At 36.7% G+C, this 18,907-nt stretch overlaps 1 pseudogene; it reads left to right on the top strand.

Moving 5' to 3' along the window:
- The window catches only part of LOC149138984 (uncharacterized), a 110,064-nt pseudogene extending 91,733 nt beyond the window's left edge, over window positions 1-18,331 (top strand).
- Window positions 18,332-18,907: the final 576 nt, after the last annotated feature.

An 18,907-nucleotide genomic window follows, 5' to 3' on the forward strand; every position in this document is an offset into this window, starting at 1 on the left:
GCATTGTTGGTCATTTAAACAAGCAAATCAATCAAGCATATATTCAATACATCTTCAAATGTTTCAGATCTAAGCCTTCTCCTTGCTCCCTGATGCACACTTGTTCCAAATCAGATCACACAAAAATAATCCATTACATTGCACACTTAACTCCTTGATCTCCTTCTCCTTATATAGCTTTTTGCCTTGCCAATACCATAGGAAAATCCCTTGGTAATGTTGTTGGTATTTGTTTGACATGATCAAACAGACATTGTTGACACAATACTATCTGCAATTACCATGGTAATAGCCCTTGGTTTCCTATTTTCCATGGTTCAGATTATGTATGTGACTTTTGTTCACATAATCTGCATATGTATGCAACTCTTCTTCGTAGGGGCCGCGCATAATTTTCAACCTTCACTATTTTTCATGCATCCTATGACTGAGCTGTCATTTCTCTTGCATACCCTTTGTAACATCCATACAACCAATTATGTCATGTGTAGCAGTTCTATAATCATCATATTATAACCAAGTTGACATCAAGGACATACATGTCAAGCAGGTTGCCATCAAGGACAAAACATTAGCCATAATGCCAACAATCTCACCCCTTGGACTTAATGGCAATCTCATTGGTGTTTGGAAACCACCTGCAAATAACTGCAAACACCAAGTCTTCTCTCCCCCTTTGACAACAAGGGCAAAGGGCTGAACCAGGCTAAATGAAGTACTTCCCTTTGTACTGCTCATCACTGTAAGTTTGATCTATTTATATGAACCATGAAATCTTCATATTGACCATGCTCCCTTGAGCATATGCCGAACCTTCTGGAGATATGAAATATTAGCACAAGGCTTTATGATTTAATTACATGGCTATCCATAAACACATATGACCTCTCAATGACAATATGATCCCATGTTTACATCAATCACCCAAAATAATGGGTTTACACACATGACATGACTTGATTCCAATAGCCCATACATGACTGAATTTTACAATGATTACAACATGGGTCTTGTTGACCATTGGAGTGGCACCTGTAGATTTTTTGAAGACCCCATGCCCAAGGATGTACCAAAGGCTGCTTGTACCATCAGAGATCATCATATCACCAGAGTTTTTCAACTTTACTTCTTTTTCTCATTTTCTTCTTCAATCCTCGGATTCTGCATCCCTCTAGGGATATTGTATAAATGTCACTAGCATGATGAATAAAGCCATGTAACAATCCTAGGGTGTTGGGACTTGATCAACAAGCGAGTACACCTTGGAGTGTTTTTTACTTGGTTAATTATTCCTGCTTTTAAGTGGTGAATAATTTTCTAGGTTTGTTCACTCATCACATACCACAAAACAAGATTTTTAAATTAATTTCTATGTAATGATGTAAATAAGTGGCCTTAGGAAATGTCTGGGGCATGTGACTACTCGAAATTCATCTTTAGAGGCCCAACATTGTCCTAGGACCCACTTTGAGGGTAAAAAAAAACATATAGTCCCTCAAAAGCTGATTTTTCTAATATCAGTGGCAAAAATGATGAAAAATTCAAAAAAATGAATATTTGGAAAAATTTAGAAATTTTTCCAAAGTCAAAATAAGTCAAATTTTGACATGGAAATTATGTGGAGAAGTAAAGGATGATGTGGCAGCCATGTGGGGCCCACCACATAAGGTACAGCCAGTCAAAGGCAAAATTCCAAGTCAATAAGTCAAAGAGGGCACACGAATTTCCAAGCTGAGAGGCAAAATTGGAAGCACAAGAAACTTATGTAATGGATTTAATTTAATTCATTAAGCCAAAGTATAAAGTGCAAAGTATAAGTCGATGGGGGTAGACCCCACCTTACTCTTTGTGTACACATAAGTTGGGAAATTTGCACATGTAAAATTAAAAGGCACACACTACTTACTCCTTTCCTGTAAATGCTTGGTTTGATGAGGAATGCAAAATGGTAAGGGAAACCTTGAAAAAGGTAGGCGAGGAGAATATGAATGTAAAGCTATATAAGCAAATTTTAAAAAGTAAAAAGATGAGTTCATGCAAACAACGCAAGAAGAGTTAATATATCTAGGCAAGAATAACCCAAAGCGTTTTTGGCAGGAACTTCAACCAAGGAAGAAGCAAATTGAAAATAATATTACATCCAATCAATGGTTTGACTATGCAAGACAACTCTATGAGAAAGAATCAGAGGAGCCTCCTCCTAGGATCAACACAACTACAAAGCTTTTCACATTACAGGAAGTAGAGATAAGAATTAAGAAGTTGAAAATAGGAAAGGCAACGGACTTGGTTGAACGTCAAGTAGAATATCTAAAGCGGGGAATGAACATTCTTGCACCACACATCATGGAAATATTCAACAAGGATTCCTAAGAGATTGGACAACTAGTCTAGCAATACCCCTTTTTGAAAGTGGAGAGATTAATAATCCTTCCAACTATAGAACCATTATGATCAATCCTTTGTTTGCAAAGCTCTTTAGTGGCATGGTAGAAAATAGAATCAGTAAGTGGGCAGAAGTCAAAGAAACAAGGGAAAAAGGTTAAGCAGGTTTTAGGCTAAAACATTCTACAGTAGATCACGGTATCACGTTGAGACACATTATTGAAAAGGTTTGGGAGGGCAAAGAAGAAGTATTTTGCTGCTTTGTTGAATTCAAAAAGGCATTTGACATGGTCCCTAGAGATAAGTTGTGGAGTAGAATGGAAGAATTTGAAATTCCTTTGCATTATAAAGTTGTGGTCCATAGGATTTATGAAGAGGTGAAAGTCAAAATTAGTACTTCAGCAGGCATTTCAGAAAGCTTTAGAGTGACATTGGAGTTAAGCAAGGGTGCCCTTTATTCCCTACTCTTTTTGGTTTATATATTGATAAATTGGAAGAGTGGCTAAATCTGCAAGGTGGGGATGGTGTTCGGTTGGGGGAGTTTGTGATAAAGCTTCTTTTATATGTTGATGACCTTGTATTGATTGCTAAATCGACCCAGGTATTGTAGATGCACCTATATGCCCTTGAGCATTTTTGTAAAGCAGTGGGGATGCAAGTCAACACCAGTAAGACCAAAATAATGATTTTCTCAAATAAAAAGAAGCAGAGCCAACATACGTTCTTCTTTGAAGGAAACATTCTTGAAGAAGTAAATGAATACAAGTACCTATGGATTGATTTCAATAACAACCTTAATTGGGAGCACTGTAGAAAGAAGACAATTTTAGGAGGGTGGAAAGCATTATATGCTCTTCAAAACAGATGTAGAGAGGCAAAGTTATGGGATTAGAAAACAATTAATGTGCTTTTTGGGCTCCTAGTTTGTCCAGTGATATTATATGGGTGTGAATTGTGAGCTAGCAACATCTCTGTCTCAAAATGGAAGTAAATTGAGAAAATCCAAAAACGCTTGATCATGAGCAAGTTTAAAGTAGAATGTTTGGTTTCTTATGAGATAATGTTGAATGAAACATGAGCAACTTCCATTGAAGCAATTGCTATGGTGCGTCTCATAAGGTATCTACAAAGAATTGCGCAAATGGGAGAAGGTAGATGTCCTAAAGTTATCTTCAATGAAGGAATGAGTGAAAGAAAGAAATAATGGATGAGACAAAACAAAAAATGGATGCAAAAATGGAATATTTACCTCAATGCATGTCCCATAAATAGCAAGGATTTAAAGAGTTATGTTATGGGGAAGTTTTGTAAGCATATATGGGGAACAGAGTTGGGTAGAAAGAAGAAGTAATATGTTCAAGAATTCAACCCAACTTGTGATCTCCAAAAAAAAGAGTACATTGGAGCTAGCATTCCATGGAGATCAAAGATTCTTTTTGCTCAATTAAGAACTAACTCGAATCAACTACGGTGTGAAACAGGTTGGTGGAAAAAACCTAAAGAAGCTTGGGAAAAGTGGGTGTGTACATTTTTGCCCTTCTGGGGCAGTGGAATCGGAAAAAGATTTCATTTTGGAATGTGATGCTTTCAGAGACATCAGAGATAGTTACAACAATATGTTAACATCGGTTCCTTGGCATTGTGTTTTTAGTGAAGGGACTGTTAGAAGGTTGGGTCATCTCATCATTATTCTGAATAATAAAAGGATTGAATTGCAAAAGGAAAAAAGAAAGGAAGCTAGTGGTCCCATAGACTATATCTAGTCTCGTGGACATTAAAATTCCATTTCATTTTCATTTCATTTACAACTAAGCATCTCAATGTATGGCATGGATTTGATCGATATTATTTGGGAGTATGTCTCCACTTAACTCCACACATGTATTTAGCTCTAATTCATTACAACAAGTAGCCAACTCATACAAGAGATTGCACAGTCGCCCACAACTCCACGCAACCAATAAAAGTTCAGCACAAGTGTTAAAGAAATCAACGTATGGCATGAAGGAATCAGTTCAGATTTGATTGTGAATATTGTGGAGTTTGTCTCCACATTTTACACATGTTACAATGCCCATCTACTAAACGATCCACGCAAAATAGATCAACCTCTACACTGGTAGCTATACACAGATTTGATTGGAAGACTTGGTTTTTGGTTGTAGATGTGTCAAATCACAAGTTTTAGTTGGAGATTTGTGTGGGAGTTTGTCTCCCTTTACCCACTCAAAAGGCATACTTGGCAACTCACAGAAATATGCACAATGGAAAGTGACATACGTGGGCCTGAATAGGAGTATACACTGCCACATTTCAGATTTAACCTCACATATGTTTTGGTCTCTCATACACTTGGGGTTCAATTTGGCTGTGTGGTCTCCACCATTTCTCGACTTGTCATTTGATTTGGCATTGGGATTTCCTCCCAAAATTGTATAAATTGAGCAATTGGGCTCTCATTTGGTAATCTTTTGCGACAAGCTATTGTGATTGGGGAAGCTTTGCTTCTATGTACACTTGTTCTTCATATGAATAAAAAGACTTTGGGGTTCATTCATGACTGTTATTCCATTGGAGCATGTGCTTGGTTCTTTGATGGTATGATCTTCTCTACTTGTGCTTTAATGTGTTTCATTTCTCATATGCTTTCATAGAATTGTAGATGTATAGCTATCTTGCATTTACAATTGGTTTATGAATATGCTCTAGGTGTAGACAATCTCTAGTCATTTTCATACAAATTTCTAGAGTTATCTTACCATTGTTTATTGATTAATCCATATGAACTAATGTGTGTTGGAATTTTTGTAGAGAACCATTTTTGGATCAACTAGCAAGTGTGAGGGGAAGTCTTCAAGAGACCAACCCACTCTTGGCATTGTTTTCAAGGAGCTCTCATCGTTATTTGTATCTCATAAGCCTAATCTTTCGAAGTGTTTGTTTTGCAGGGTCCTCCTTTTGACATAGTTTGTGCATAAGTTTAAAATCTCAAAAAAAATTATTATCTTTTGATCTTGTGCTTTCATTTCATTATCTAGCTAGTTAAGAGCTTTTCACAAGCTAGTCAAGTGATGGGATCCTTTCCCATCATTTGATTTAGTCTTTTGTACATTATTTTGTAGTATACTCACTTATTTGCATGCTCTCTTTTTGCACACTAACCATGTCTTAGTTTTGCAGCCCTAACATCTTTCTTGTAGTTTCCCTCAAGCATTCAAGCTTCTTTTCAAGGAGGTCATGGGCATTTGGAGGACCTATCAAGGAGGCTAGGCCATGTGCCTTTTTAGGAGCTTACTCTCTCAAGTTGTAGAATCATTTCATCTCTTGAGGCTCCCATAGTTTGAAGGGAATTCCATGTTATTGCAAGATCTTATATTGTATCTTTCCATTATTCCTTGGGCAACCCTCTAAGAGGCTCTAACTTCATTTTGACACCATAATAATAAGAAATCTCCTTTTTGTTGTTGTGGGAGTGTGGGTTTTACCCATGGCATCCTATCTCTCCATTTAGGGAGTGAAGCTTGTGGGTGGATCGGTTGTCAATATTTCCATTTCTTTCATCTTCACATAATATGCATGCTCTAATGTAAAGTAACACAAATCACATTTCTTTTATTAAAGTTTGCTACAAGCTTGCACCATTTATCTTTGTTGCTAATAGATGTAAGTTCACAAGTTGGCACTTGTCTAATTATATTTTATTTTCTCAAGTTAAATTTCCTTTTGCAAAGCTACTGTGGGCATCAACATTATTTCAGTTCACTTTCAAGCATTGCAATCCGCCTTGGGAAATTTTACATGTATCTGACTTAGGCTTATTTTCAAGCATCACTAAAATCGAACTCCAACTTAAGTTGGTTGTATTGACTCTAGGGACCCTCCACTGCTATTGACTTCTTCACTATGAGATCCAGAGTTCCAAGCGAGGGTGAGGTCTGGGGATAGGAGTTCAATTGAAACTTTGCTGTAGAATACAATTAATAAAATAAACCAAGAGAACATCTACATCACAAGTTTACTTTACTTGCAAAGAGCACATCTACATCACAACTTTACTTTACTTGCAAATGCAATTCTCCTATTTATGCTATCTTGGATTTACTTGAGTCTTGTTTGCAAATATCACTTTTATTTCAAGAGACATTTATTATGCAAGTATTGTGAATTTTTTTACTTTTGCAACATTTAGCTTTCTTGTACTTGGAATATCTTTCATTGGTGCAACTCTATTTCAAAGTTATTTCATATATCTGTTGCTTTGATGATCATTTAAGCTCATGAGTAATTGATGTCATTATCTTGTCATTTGGGCATTTACTTTCAAGTACTATCTCCTTTATAGTTGCAATTGATGTTTATATGCTTATCTTGGTCTAACATTTGATTTTGTAGGATTGTCTATCATTGTATCTTGATTTCATTTTTGAGTAAGCTATTGTTATTTACTTGAAGGCATTGGTCTATACTTTGAAGATATCATTGAAATTTCTCATTTATTCATATGATTTCTTTATTCTTGGAAACAAGTTATTTTTTGACGAGTAATCCAAATTAACCTTTCTCCTAGAGACTCATATCATATAAGTTTTCATTAGGGACCACCCCCTTTAGCTAACCTTGGAGATAGTTTAAACAGATAGAGTTGGGAATAGGTGACAACCCCTTCTCTTAGTTCTTTCCGCCAACCACACCTTGTGGGGTTAAGGGATTTTCTCACTAACTATTAGGTGTGCATGATAGGGAGCAAGTGTAACATGTCTTTTCATGACCTTTGCTTCAAGTGACATACATGACATCTATAACCATAAACAAGGATCTCAACAATGAAGTAGCAAAACCATGATACTTATCAACAACCACCATGCTCTAAATAGGCATCTACAATATAATCATCTGACAACAGTAACATAAGTGTCATAATAGCAACATGAAAATCCTCATCATCAAGAAGCAATATCGGTAAGAGAATGTAGCATCAATATCATTGACAGTGAATATAGTATACATATTGTCTTCATCAAGTGCATTAAGATTTAGCAAAAATAATAAGGCACAATCCATAACTTCACCATATCCAACTCAAGCATCATTGGTAACCCATGTCATAGTGACAACGTCATAGTGAGCAATGAAATAAGACTGATGAAAATAGTAATAACCATGAACTCATCATAGACAACATCATGCAACAAGGAGTGCTCAAGAAACCATAATGCCAACAATGAACCATTAGAAGCATAGAATATGCTCCCCCTAAACTTGTGCCAACTCTTCATCATCAATTTTGATCACATTATATCCTCCTCACCAATAGCAAATCAACGGTAGTAAGATCTAGCAACAACTCAACATTCATTATGAGCCAATACTCTTTTACACACAACATAAGGGCATCATCAACAGTTTGCAACAAACCAATGTTAGACCAAAAATGCCAATAATGTACTGATGGAAACATATGAGGAGCTTCCCTTGAAATTGTGCCACTCCTTTATCATCACAAAAAACCATACGCAACTGTCTAAGTCAAGAACCACATACATATGCAACTATCCTTCATAATCAACACGTACATAATATAAAATATTGATTTTTCATAGCCATAGCTCCCCCTGAATATGTCATGAGTGTTCCTAGTCACAGTCACTTCATTAGATGCATCATCAACAATATAAACATCACCAAAAGAATAACATAACAACATATGGAATCATCTGTAAGGTACACATGCATAGCTCCCCCTAAGATCATACACCATTGATCCTGTGGACTTAATAGTCATTATCTTTTCCTCATGAGGCTATGTATCTCACATTTACTCCTACGATCACTGTTAGAAGTATGATTTAAGAGAAATGGAATGGAGTAGGGACAATCTTCCCTACATTTTTGGTCCCTGCTCCTTCCAAATCTGTTTGCAATTTCTGAGCACGCATTCCAAATTGTGATGTTTAACTCATCTCATGTAGCCAAAGGCTTGTGTGTGCTTTCATTCCATCTGCTTGACCTACAATTAGTGGCCTTATGCCCAAATGAGTTACAAGTGAAACAATATCCATAAAACCATCTTTTATACCTGGGAACTAATCTTGAAGGACTTGATGCAGTTTTCTTTGAAGTTTTCATATTTGATGAGTGACTTGATTAAGTCTTTTGTGGGTCCTTATCATCTTGTGGATTTGAAACCTTGTGGTTGTATCTAATGTCTGTCTTGATTAGAGGAGAGTGTTGTTCATTAATAATTTTTTCTAGTGGTTTAGATGCCTTTACTCATTTGTTTGTTTTCTCATAATCTTCCCTTAGAGTCAGAAGTTCTGTTTCTAACTTTTCACAATGCCTTTCCTTTTCTTGAAGTTGTTTTGCTAAGTCATCTATTCTTTTATTGGCTGCTTCTAATTGAGACTTTAGCAAGTTCATTTCCTTGACAATACTACTTTCTTTTGTTTCCAATTCTTTGTTTGCATTCCTTATTCTATACATTTCTTTCAATGCTTTCATTAAATCTTCTTCACAACTATCTGATTCACTAGTTGATTGATCTTCAAGAACCATAAGTATTTTGTAACTAGTGTTAGAATCTGAATTTGAATCTTCTTGATCATAAGTTGTGCTTTAACTATCTTCATTAGAATAAAAACTTTTCTTGGTAGAAAACTTATTTTTTCCATTTTTCTTATCAACATTCTTTTTTTGTTATGATTTTCTTTATATGGACATTTGGATGCATAGTGACCTATTCTTCCACACGGAAAACACTTGAAGGAAGTTTACCTTTGAATTTACCAGTTCAAACTTGCAACTTCTTCACAAAATTTGCTTCCTCCTCATCTGAAATATAGCTTGTATCTTTAGGTTCTTCCTTTTATTTTCCTTTGTATGTGGCTTTGAATGTAGCTTCTTTGATCTTTGATGTATTTCCCTTTTCCCTCATCTCATAAGCTGTCAAGATCACATGAAGTTGCTCTAGAGTAAGACTTTTCAAATCTTACATTTCTTCAATGGCAGATACTCTGGCATCGAACTTTGGGGTTAATGTTCTCAAAATCATTTCAATAATAGAAAAATCCTCTATCTTGTCCCCAAGCCCCTTCATAGTGTTAGTAATCTTGTCTACTATAAGGGACTCATACTGGATTCTATATGATTGAAGTTTGTCACTCTTTATCTTAGTATCACCTTCATAACTCTGAATAAGCTTATCACATATTTCCTTTTCGATGTCCATCTACATGACTTTCACGAACTCAGATTCTACTAATCCTCCAAAGATAACGTTTATTGCCTTTGCATTGTTCTTAGACTGCTTCTTTCCAGCATTATCTGTGGGAATGGAGGTTGGGTATTGATATCCACCTTCAATAGTTCCCCATACATCAACTCCTAATGACTACAAATACGCTCTCATTCTAACCTTCCAAAACATAAAGTTAGTACCATTAAACAAAGGTGGATTGGTAGAGAAAAGCCCATCTTGGCTACTCATCATGCGAGATCTCCCTTCCAGTGATCATGCTCCTTCTGAGGGACCTGCTCTGATTCCAATTATTATGAAAAATACTGAGAGAGGTGGGACGGTGAATCGGTATTTTTAATTCACTTTAACTTTCAATTTCAAATTCAGAATTCCATACGCTATTGTTATTTAGACAACTCGCGTGTGTTACATGCCTTAAGTGAATTAAAACCGCATAAATCTAGATTACTTACTTTTTATAATTTCCATAAGATGTTTAAATTTACCATTGCATTATTAATTCGTTAGTTATTCAGTATGCAATAAAGAAAAGATAAATCACAACACATAAGCAACACAACAACACATAAGGACATCGAGATTTTAGGTGGAAACCCAATGTGGGAGAAAACCACCCTTGTTGTTGTCTCTATTTTCTTTTATTACAAAGAAAGCTTCATTACATCTTGGTCTTGTACTAGCACAGACTCTTGCCAGCACAGAGGCTCCTCCTACCTGCAGAAGGATACAACTTCCACTTGTTCTACACCACCCACTGGAAGGGAGCTACAACCCCCTAATCTCATTTACCGACTTCTACTAGAAGGGAGCTCCTACCCCCTCACTGAAGGCTACAACCCTCAGCACCTCGTGGACCACGTTTCATAATATTTCATACTAGATCCACCTGTCTCAAACCATTAAAACATGCAGGCCACCTTTCATCATATTTTCAAACTGGACCCACACCCAACATTATGCTCAATACCAATAACCATTCAACTCAATATCAATAACCACTCTGAAACCAAATATTGAATCAAATAATCCAATTACTGATCAAATGAAGATACTAATCAAATCAAGATACCAATCGCAAAATCAAGATAATAATTAACCAATCATGCTAATAACCATACTCTCATCAACACAGAACAAATTTGCAGTCATTACAAACCATAATCAAATTCACCTCAGAATATATACGCGACTATTCTGAAGCATATCTGTGTATATACACGCTTCCCATGCATAAAAAGTTGCGTACATATCTCAAATCACTGAATATTGAATATTGACAAACTGAATCACTGTACCACTAGACCAACCATTGAATTAATCACAGATCACTGAATCAATCACATATCAGTCACACTTATGCAGCATTATCACTAATCACTATACCAAGCTACAACCAAATCAGTGCAAATAACACTGTCACATATCAAGCATCCTGATCAAGACATCATTGATAGAAAACATCAAATAATACAAACTTCATCACCAAGCAACAATTACAAACCCTAGAACATATACATGACTTCCATTAAACAGATCTGTGTATATACGCTCCTCCCATGTATAAAACCCACATAAATTTTTCAAAATAATGAATACCAAAACATATTTTCTCAGAATGTATACGCCACTATATTGAATAAGAGACGTGTATGTATGCGACATTGCTGACAAAAACTGGTGTACATATCTTAAATTACTGAATCAAGCCATTGCTGCAAACACAACACATGACAAACCCAGATCTCTATGCACATACTGTTAAACGCCACAAATCTCAGCAAATATATATTCAGATCATAGTTCCACCATAATCATAGATCCTTCATTGTTAGCCACTTAAACAAGAAAATCAATCAAGCATATATTCAATACATCTTCAGATCTTTCAGATCTGAGGCTTCTCCTTGCTCCCTGGTGCACACATGTTCCAAATCATATCACATAAGAATAATCCATTACATTGCACACTTATCTCCTTGATTTCTTTCTTCTTATATAGTTTTTTTCCTTGCCAATACCACGGGAAAATACCTTGGTAATGTTGTTGGTATTCATTTGATAGGATCAAATAGACGTTGCTGGCACAATACTATCGGCAATTACCATGGTAATAGCTCCCGGTTTTCTATTTTCCATGGTTCGGATTATGTATGTGACTTTTGTTCACATAACTTGCATATACTTTTCAACCTTCACAATTTTTCACAGGGGGCGCGTATTCTTTTCAATCTTCACAATTTTTCATGCATCTTGTGACAGAGTTGCCAATTCTCTTCCATATCCTCTGTAGCATCTGTACTATCAATCATGTCATCTGTAACAGTTCTATAATCATCATATTATAACCAAGTTGACATCCATGACATATTTGTCAAGCAGGTTGCCATTAAGGACAACATGTTAGCCATAATGCCAACAAAAATAATGTCTCAAAATTACTAGTCATTTATCTTGATTCTTATCTCGTTGTTTATGCAATACAGTGATTAGTGTCTTGAACAGTGCATGTGGTATGCAAGATGAGACCAAGTTCTATGTGCCTCTAAAAGTACATTGTTAAATTTAGGTCTTTTACATTTATTTCAGTACGTAGTGTTTAGATAGTCTCTTTGATTGCTTACAATTTCCTTGATTTCTTTCTGTTCTCAATCACGATATCTTCACAGATTCCGTGAGAGCACTTTTGTGTTTCTTTTTCTTTTGCAATACTTTGGTGTTTCCTTTTCTTTTGCAATATCTTAATACAATTAAATACATTAAAATCATAGAGCTGTTGTTAAGTTTAGATTTCTAGATTTATTGTTTTTAGTGTGCTCTCTATATTTGTCTTATATCATAGGAAAGTTGTCTGAATAATTTATTCAAGGGATTTGGTGGGCCTTTTATGGCTCTACATATTTGGCAATGTGATCGAAATATTTTTCTGGATCTTTTAAACATTTTGAATATGGTTGCAATCAATAAAACCTAAAATAATTGGATCACTTCTAAAACTAGAGATTTCTAAATGATGTGAGATTCTTGGATTTGCATCAGATCTCCAAAGGTTAGAACGCCTTGAAAATCTTGAGCAAAAAGTACAACAAAAAATGTCGGTAAGAAAACTCCTACAGTATGTCTAGTTTCTAGAGGTAGCTTCTCCACCTTGAGAATAGTTGAGATGACTTTAGAACTTTATTTTCTCAACCTTGGAAAACGATGGCTAGTCACATTGTCCAGAAATTAACAATGATTTAGATGTTATTTTATTTCTCGGAAAACTAAAGGTAAAGAAAATACGGAAAAGAAAGAAGGTGAAGGTGACGATGATGAACAAGAGGAGATAGAAGATGAAGAGGAAGATTTTGGAGGTGATGACGATAACCAGGTAGAATATTTTCCCATTTATTAGAAGATTCACGAATTCTGTTGTCTCTTTTTACAATTAGGAACATCCATTGCATTATATTATCTTTTAACATGAGATGTTAATGAGCATCCAATGCAAATTAAAATGAACATTTTGTATAGATTGTTTTCGAATCTCTTGTGATCATTCTTTCATTTATTTACTTTTCAAAACAAACGCTTATATTTAATTAATGTGCATGAAAAATATACACTCCCACCAAAGTAGAGGCATGTGCATTTCCCCTTTATATAGGCAAAAAATGACAAGCATGTTTGCTTTGGCTGCAACATATAGATAATTAATGCCTATTCTGATAATTCATATTCTAGCTACAAACAATATTGCTGAAATCAGATTTAAACTTGAGTTCTGCCAAGTGAAGTGGTGTAGCTTCTCCATTGAAAGTGTCATAACAGCATATTTTTCCACAACGGTGAGATGTCTGCAAATATTGTAGAATTCCACATTTGTTCTCCCGCTGTGTATTCATCCAATTGTCACCAAATATGACCCCCTTCGTTTGTAGGGGCAATTAATGTTGTATGATATTCCACCATAACCCACTCCAAAAGGTTTGGGCTGTTAGATTTTTACCATTGATTGCTCAGATAGTTTTCTCTAGCATTTATGGCACTCCTGCTGGACTGTTCTTGGTTCCTGTGCACAACATAAGAGAGAGAGCAGTTTGTTGGAGGCTACAGCACTAGTGGACAGTGGCTGCAGCACTAGTGGACAGTGGAATAAAGGACATGCACAACAGTTATGTAGTAGATGTTGGAATATTAATTCTAACTGCAAGCGTTGTGGACAGCGACTACAAAATCGTGGACAGCGATGGCAGGCCAAATCCACCATCAACTAAGCAAGCACGTAGCACCTAAAACCGCCTCAGCAAAACCACTTAAACTTATCGGACCGCCTTTGGTCATCTGGCTGTTTCCGGACAGTGGACTCCAATACAATGTAATGCAGCCACGTGGTCCTCTACATACGTCAGCAGAACTGACTTTTCAGACGCTAATGTTCAGCACAAAGGAGCCTCCCGAAATCTTTGTCCACCGTCTGATTCACTTCAATTTTCTCCGCCGTCGGTTGCTTCAAACCTACATACGAGCCAGCAATTAAATGCATTGCGTGGAGTAAATCAAACGTTTGAGTCTGACTGCCGGTCCTGTCTGCAAAGGGAATTAAATGGAATTTAACCCTGGTTTGTAAATGGTTGGTAGAACCTTAAATTCTAATTACACGAAAGCATGGGCATAAAATGTATTTTTTATGTTTTTTGTTTTTGTGTGCGTTGACCATTTTTAACATATGAATTACAATGAAAAATCACACACAATATAGTGCGTAAAAAAATGGAACAGTGGGCTGTAATGCTTTTTTCCTCATGTTTATTTTGGACATGGGATGTGCGGCAACAAAAAAAACTTGTGTTGTTAACCATTGTGAAATGAGGGCTCACTGCAGCAAAAAGAGAACAGAGAGAAACTAAAGTGTGCACAGCAATGCAAGAGAGAAAAAACGTTAATGAAATAGAGTGAAGACCAGTTTGAAGCAAGCTCGCGGCAGCGAAAGAACAGGGGAGCAGCAGATAGTTTTTATGTGTAATTTTTATGCAGTTGACTATTGTAAAATGACAGCGTGAGGCAGTGAAAGAAAACAGGGGAGCACACCAGTGAATATGAAATTCATTTTTATGTATGCAATTTAAAAGGATATGAATGCACAGCAGTGCGAATAGAGGAAACTAGGAGGAAGCATGGAGAATCGTATGGTGTGATTAAATTTTTTTTTGAATGTAATGTAAAAATTTTACTGTATATGTAAAAATAGTTTTACAGTAGTAATGAAAAAGGGGTTTTACAGTAGTAAAAGAAAAAGAGAATTTTACCCAGCAGTGTAAATTCTCAGGAGGAGAGAGAGTTTTTTTTTTGTTGGCTGAATGTATTTTTGGTAAATCCCTCTGAGAGGATGAAGTTTGTATCAGGCATTATGTTTTTAATGAATACAAATATTTGTGTGGAAGTGTAATACTCTGTTCTCAGTCATTTTTTTTTGCTTCCCTGTGCACAAAAGATTCTGTGGCAGAGTAACAGAGCATTGTCTCTGTCTGTGTTCAGTTTGTGTGTTTTTGGGATTTTACCAGAAAAATCCCCAACAGCGATATCAGAGCTGGTCCAGGCTCTTTGATGGTGACAGAGCTTGTTCAGGCTCTTTGAAGTGTCAAAGAAGCTGATGGAAAGATTCTTGTTGCAGCAGAGAAAGCTTCTCCAGCAGAGTGAAGTCTCAGGCAAAAGAACCCAGGTATTCCTCAAAGTTTTTTTCTGTGTTGCTGTTGAAGAAACAGTGAGTCATTTTAAAAACATAGTCAGCTATTTTAAGCATAGTTAAGAATGGCAAGGTCAAAGAAAAAGGTCTCCAAACCTCTTAAAAATGTGTCTCCCTCTTCTACTAAAATAGAAGACAATCTACTTGAAAGCATTCTATTTGAGGCTTCAAAGTTTAATGGAAATTTTGATATGTGGGAAATAAAATTGAGGGTTGTCTTACAGTCTCAAGGAATTGAAATCTGGGAATCAGTGATTGATGATAGCAAGAAGGATACAGAATCCAAGGAGTACAATGCAAAAGCAGCAAAGACTATCTTGGATGGACTGCCTGATTCTGTAAAGAAGAATATAGGAAAATATTCATCAGCAAAGGATATTTGGGACAGACTGCATGACCTTCATGTAAAGGGAGCACTGACCATGACAATCAGTCAAGAAGAAAATTCTGAACCTATCATAGAAGCTGAAAGTGAGAAGGTTGACCTCATCAAACTTCAAGTAAAAGAAAGGGATGAAGAGCTCGTCAAGCTTAAGAAGGAACTTGATCAATGCAAGAGGAAACATCATGAAGAAGTCATGTCCATGACAAATCAGTTGAATAGAGCAAAGAAGCAGGAAGACCTCTTGTCAAGTCAACTTGAACAAAGGCACAAGAGAGTGAACAAACTTGTAGAAGAGATTGGACAATACAAGGCATAGGTTTCCTCCCTTAAGTCTGAATTACAAGAAGCCAGGAAGCAGGCACAAGGAGCTGAAAAGAAAATGGAGAGCAGTCAAGCAAAAATCTCCAAAATGAAGACAGACATCATCTCTCTTAAATAGTAGCAGCTGAAGCTACTCGTAGCAAGGAAGAAACTGAGGAACAACTTACAAAGAAAAATAATGAGTGTGAAAGATTGGAAGAAGAGAATGTCCTCCTGAAGAAAAAGGTTGAAGGAATGAACAAAATCATGAAGAGCTCTCAACCCTTGGATGACATGCTCAGCTATCACAGATATCCATCTGATAAATCGGGACTTGGGTATGTAGGTGAACCCTCAAACAAGAATGAAAGTGCTTTAAGCAAAGGAGATGAGAAGAAGCCAGAAAGAAATGGTGATGCTCCCAGTTCTAGGAAAGGCAAGGAGAAAAATGAAGGCTACAATAGAAGAAATCCTACTCCAAGCAGAAAACCAGCTCCAAGAAGAAATGTAGCTGATGTCAAAGAGGCAAGATGCAATGGTTATCATCAAAGAATCTCAAGGCAGCAAGGCTTCAGAAGTACATCAAGGAAACCTCCATCTCCTAGGTACCAAAGTTCATTTTATGGTTATTGTTACTCTTGTTCAAACTTTGGTCATATGGCAAAAGACTGTAGAGCATTTCATAGAGATAGATGTTGTAGTCTCCGACAATCTCCAAGAAATAATTTTACAAGAAGAAATCATGAATTCTTATTCATGAACAATGTAGAATGTTTCAAGTGTCATAACATTGGGCATACGGCACATGATTGTAACTTAACATGGGCTCTTACACAAGCTAGACCCATGCAAAAGAAGAAAGTTACACAAGTATGGAGAAAGAAGGAAATACAGCATGAAAGTCCCTTGATCTCTCCAGCTGATCTAAGTTTCTTTTGAGAAAGCTTTGCTAAAAAAAGACAATGCATACAGTTAAGGGGAGCCTGTAATTATTGATCATTATTGCTGAACTGTTTTAATAGTCATTCTTTGATGAAGATCTTCTTATAGGGGAGAGATATGGAATTAAATCTGCCATAAAAGCAAAAAAAGTCTGCAGGGCATGGAGACTGCGTGGAGGATGTATTGCAGCGCAGCAGAGCGCAAATGAATTTTTTTTGTTGTTGTTAATCCCTCTGAAATGTAATATGCAGCAGTGTTGAAAAATGTAATTTTTTTTTCACATATGCAATGCAATATGCACAGAAGTGCGGAGAAGAAAAAGGGGCAGCGTTGAAATGTAAGTGCAGTGAAGTTTTTTGGTTATTATCCTTTTTGAAAACAAAAGGAAGAAAAACATGCAGCAGTGTGCAGAAGTGAAATTTTTTTTGTGGTAATGAGAAGAGGGCAAAACGCAGCAGAGCGTAAATGCCCAGTGTTTGAGAATGCAATGAAATTTTTCACACAGCAGTGAAAAGGGTAATGTAAGTCTTGTTTTTGTTGTTGGAGAATATGTAGTAAAAACACACAGCAATGTGAATATGAAAAATGCAGCAGCATGAAGTTTTTTTTTGTAAAAAAATCAAAATGTAATGGGCAGCAGCGCATGTAAAAGAAATTTTTCTTTACAGCAGTAAATATAAATGCAATTTTTGTTGTTTGCAGTGGAGCAGGAAGCAGCGTGAAGTTTTGGTTGTTGTTCATTGTGAAAACAACAGGAAGGGAATGCGCAGTAGTGCAAGTGAAATGTAATGCAAAGGAAACACAACAGCGTGGAATCTTCGCATTTGTTCTGTTGAGAAAACAAAAGGCAATACGCTGCAGCGCGTATGTGCTAAATGAATGTAAGAGACAGACTGAAGTGCCTCTGAAGAAGGCATGTTGGAGAATCCCTCTGTCATGAGGAAGGTGCACTTCAGCATAGTCACAGGTGAATCCCTCTGTCAAGAGGAAGGTGCTCTTCAGCACAGTCTCAGGTAAATCCATCTGTTAAGAGGAAGACTATTTTGATTGTTTGTGGAACTGCATGAAAAGCAGTATTAGTGAATCCCTCTATGTGAGGAAGTGTTTGGGTATGACTGAATGCCCAGCAGTTGAAATTAAAGGGGAGTGTTGGAATATTAATTCCAACTGCAGGCGTTGTGGACAGCGACTGCAAAATCGTGGACAGCGACGGCAGGCCAAATCCGCCATCAACTCAGCAAGCACGCAGCACCTAAAACCGCCTCAGCAAAACCACTTAAACTTATCGGACCGCCTTTGGTCATCTGGCTGTTTCCGGACAGTGGACTCCGATACAATGTAATGCAGCCACGTGGTCCTCTACATACGTCAGCAGAACTGACTTTTCGGACGCTAATGTTCAGCACAAAGGAGCCTCCCGAAATCTTTGTCCACCGTCTGATTCACTTCAATGTTCTCCGCCGTCGATTGCTTCAAACCTGCATACGAGCCAGCAATTAAATGCATTGCGTGGAGTAAATCAAACGTTTGAGTCTGACTGTCGGTCCTGTCTGCAAAGGGAATTAAATGGAATTTAACCCTGGTTTGTAAATGGTTGGTAGAACCTTAAATTCTAATTACACGGAAGCATGGGCATAAAATGTATTTTTTATGTTTTTTGTTTTTGTGTGCGTTGACAATTTTTGACATATGAATTATAATGAAAAAGAACACACAATATAGTGCGTAAAAAAAATGGAACAGTGGGCTGTAATGTTTTTTTCCTCATGTTTATTTTGGACATGGGATGTGCGGCAGCAAAAAAAACTTGTGTTGTTAACCATTGTGAAATGAGGGCTCGCTGCAGCAAAAAGAGAACAGAGAGAAACTAAAGTGTGCACAGCAGTGCAAGAGAGAAAAAGTGTTAATGAAATAGAGT

The sequence above is a fragment of the Pinus tabuliformis genome, chromosome X (genome assembly GCF_031772625.1).
Source record: "Pinus tabuliformis cultivar Carrire ecotype Pingquan chromosome X, CPIR1, whole genome shotgun sequence".
Taxonomy (NCBI): domain Eukaryota; kingdom Viridiplantae; phylum Streptophyta; class Pinopsida; order Pinales; family Pinaceae; genus Pinus; species Pinus tabuliformis.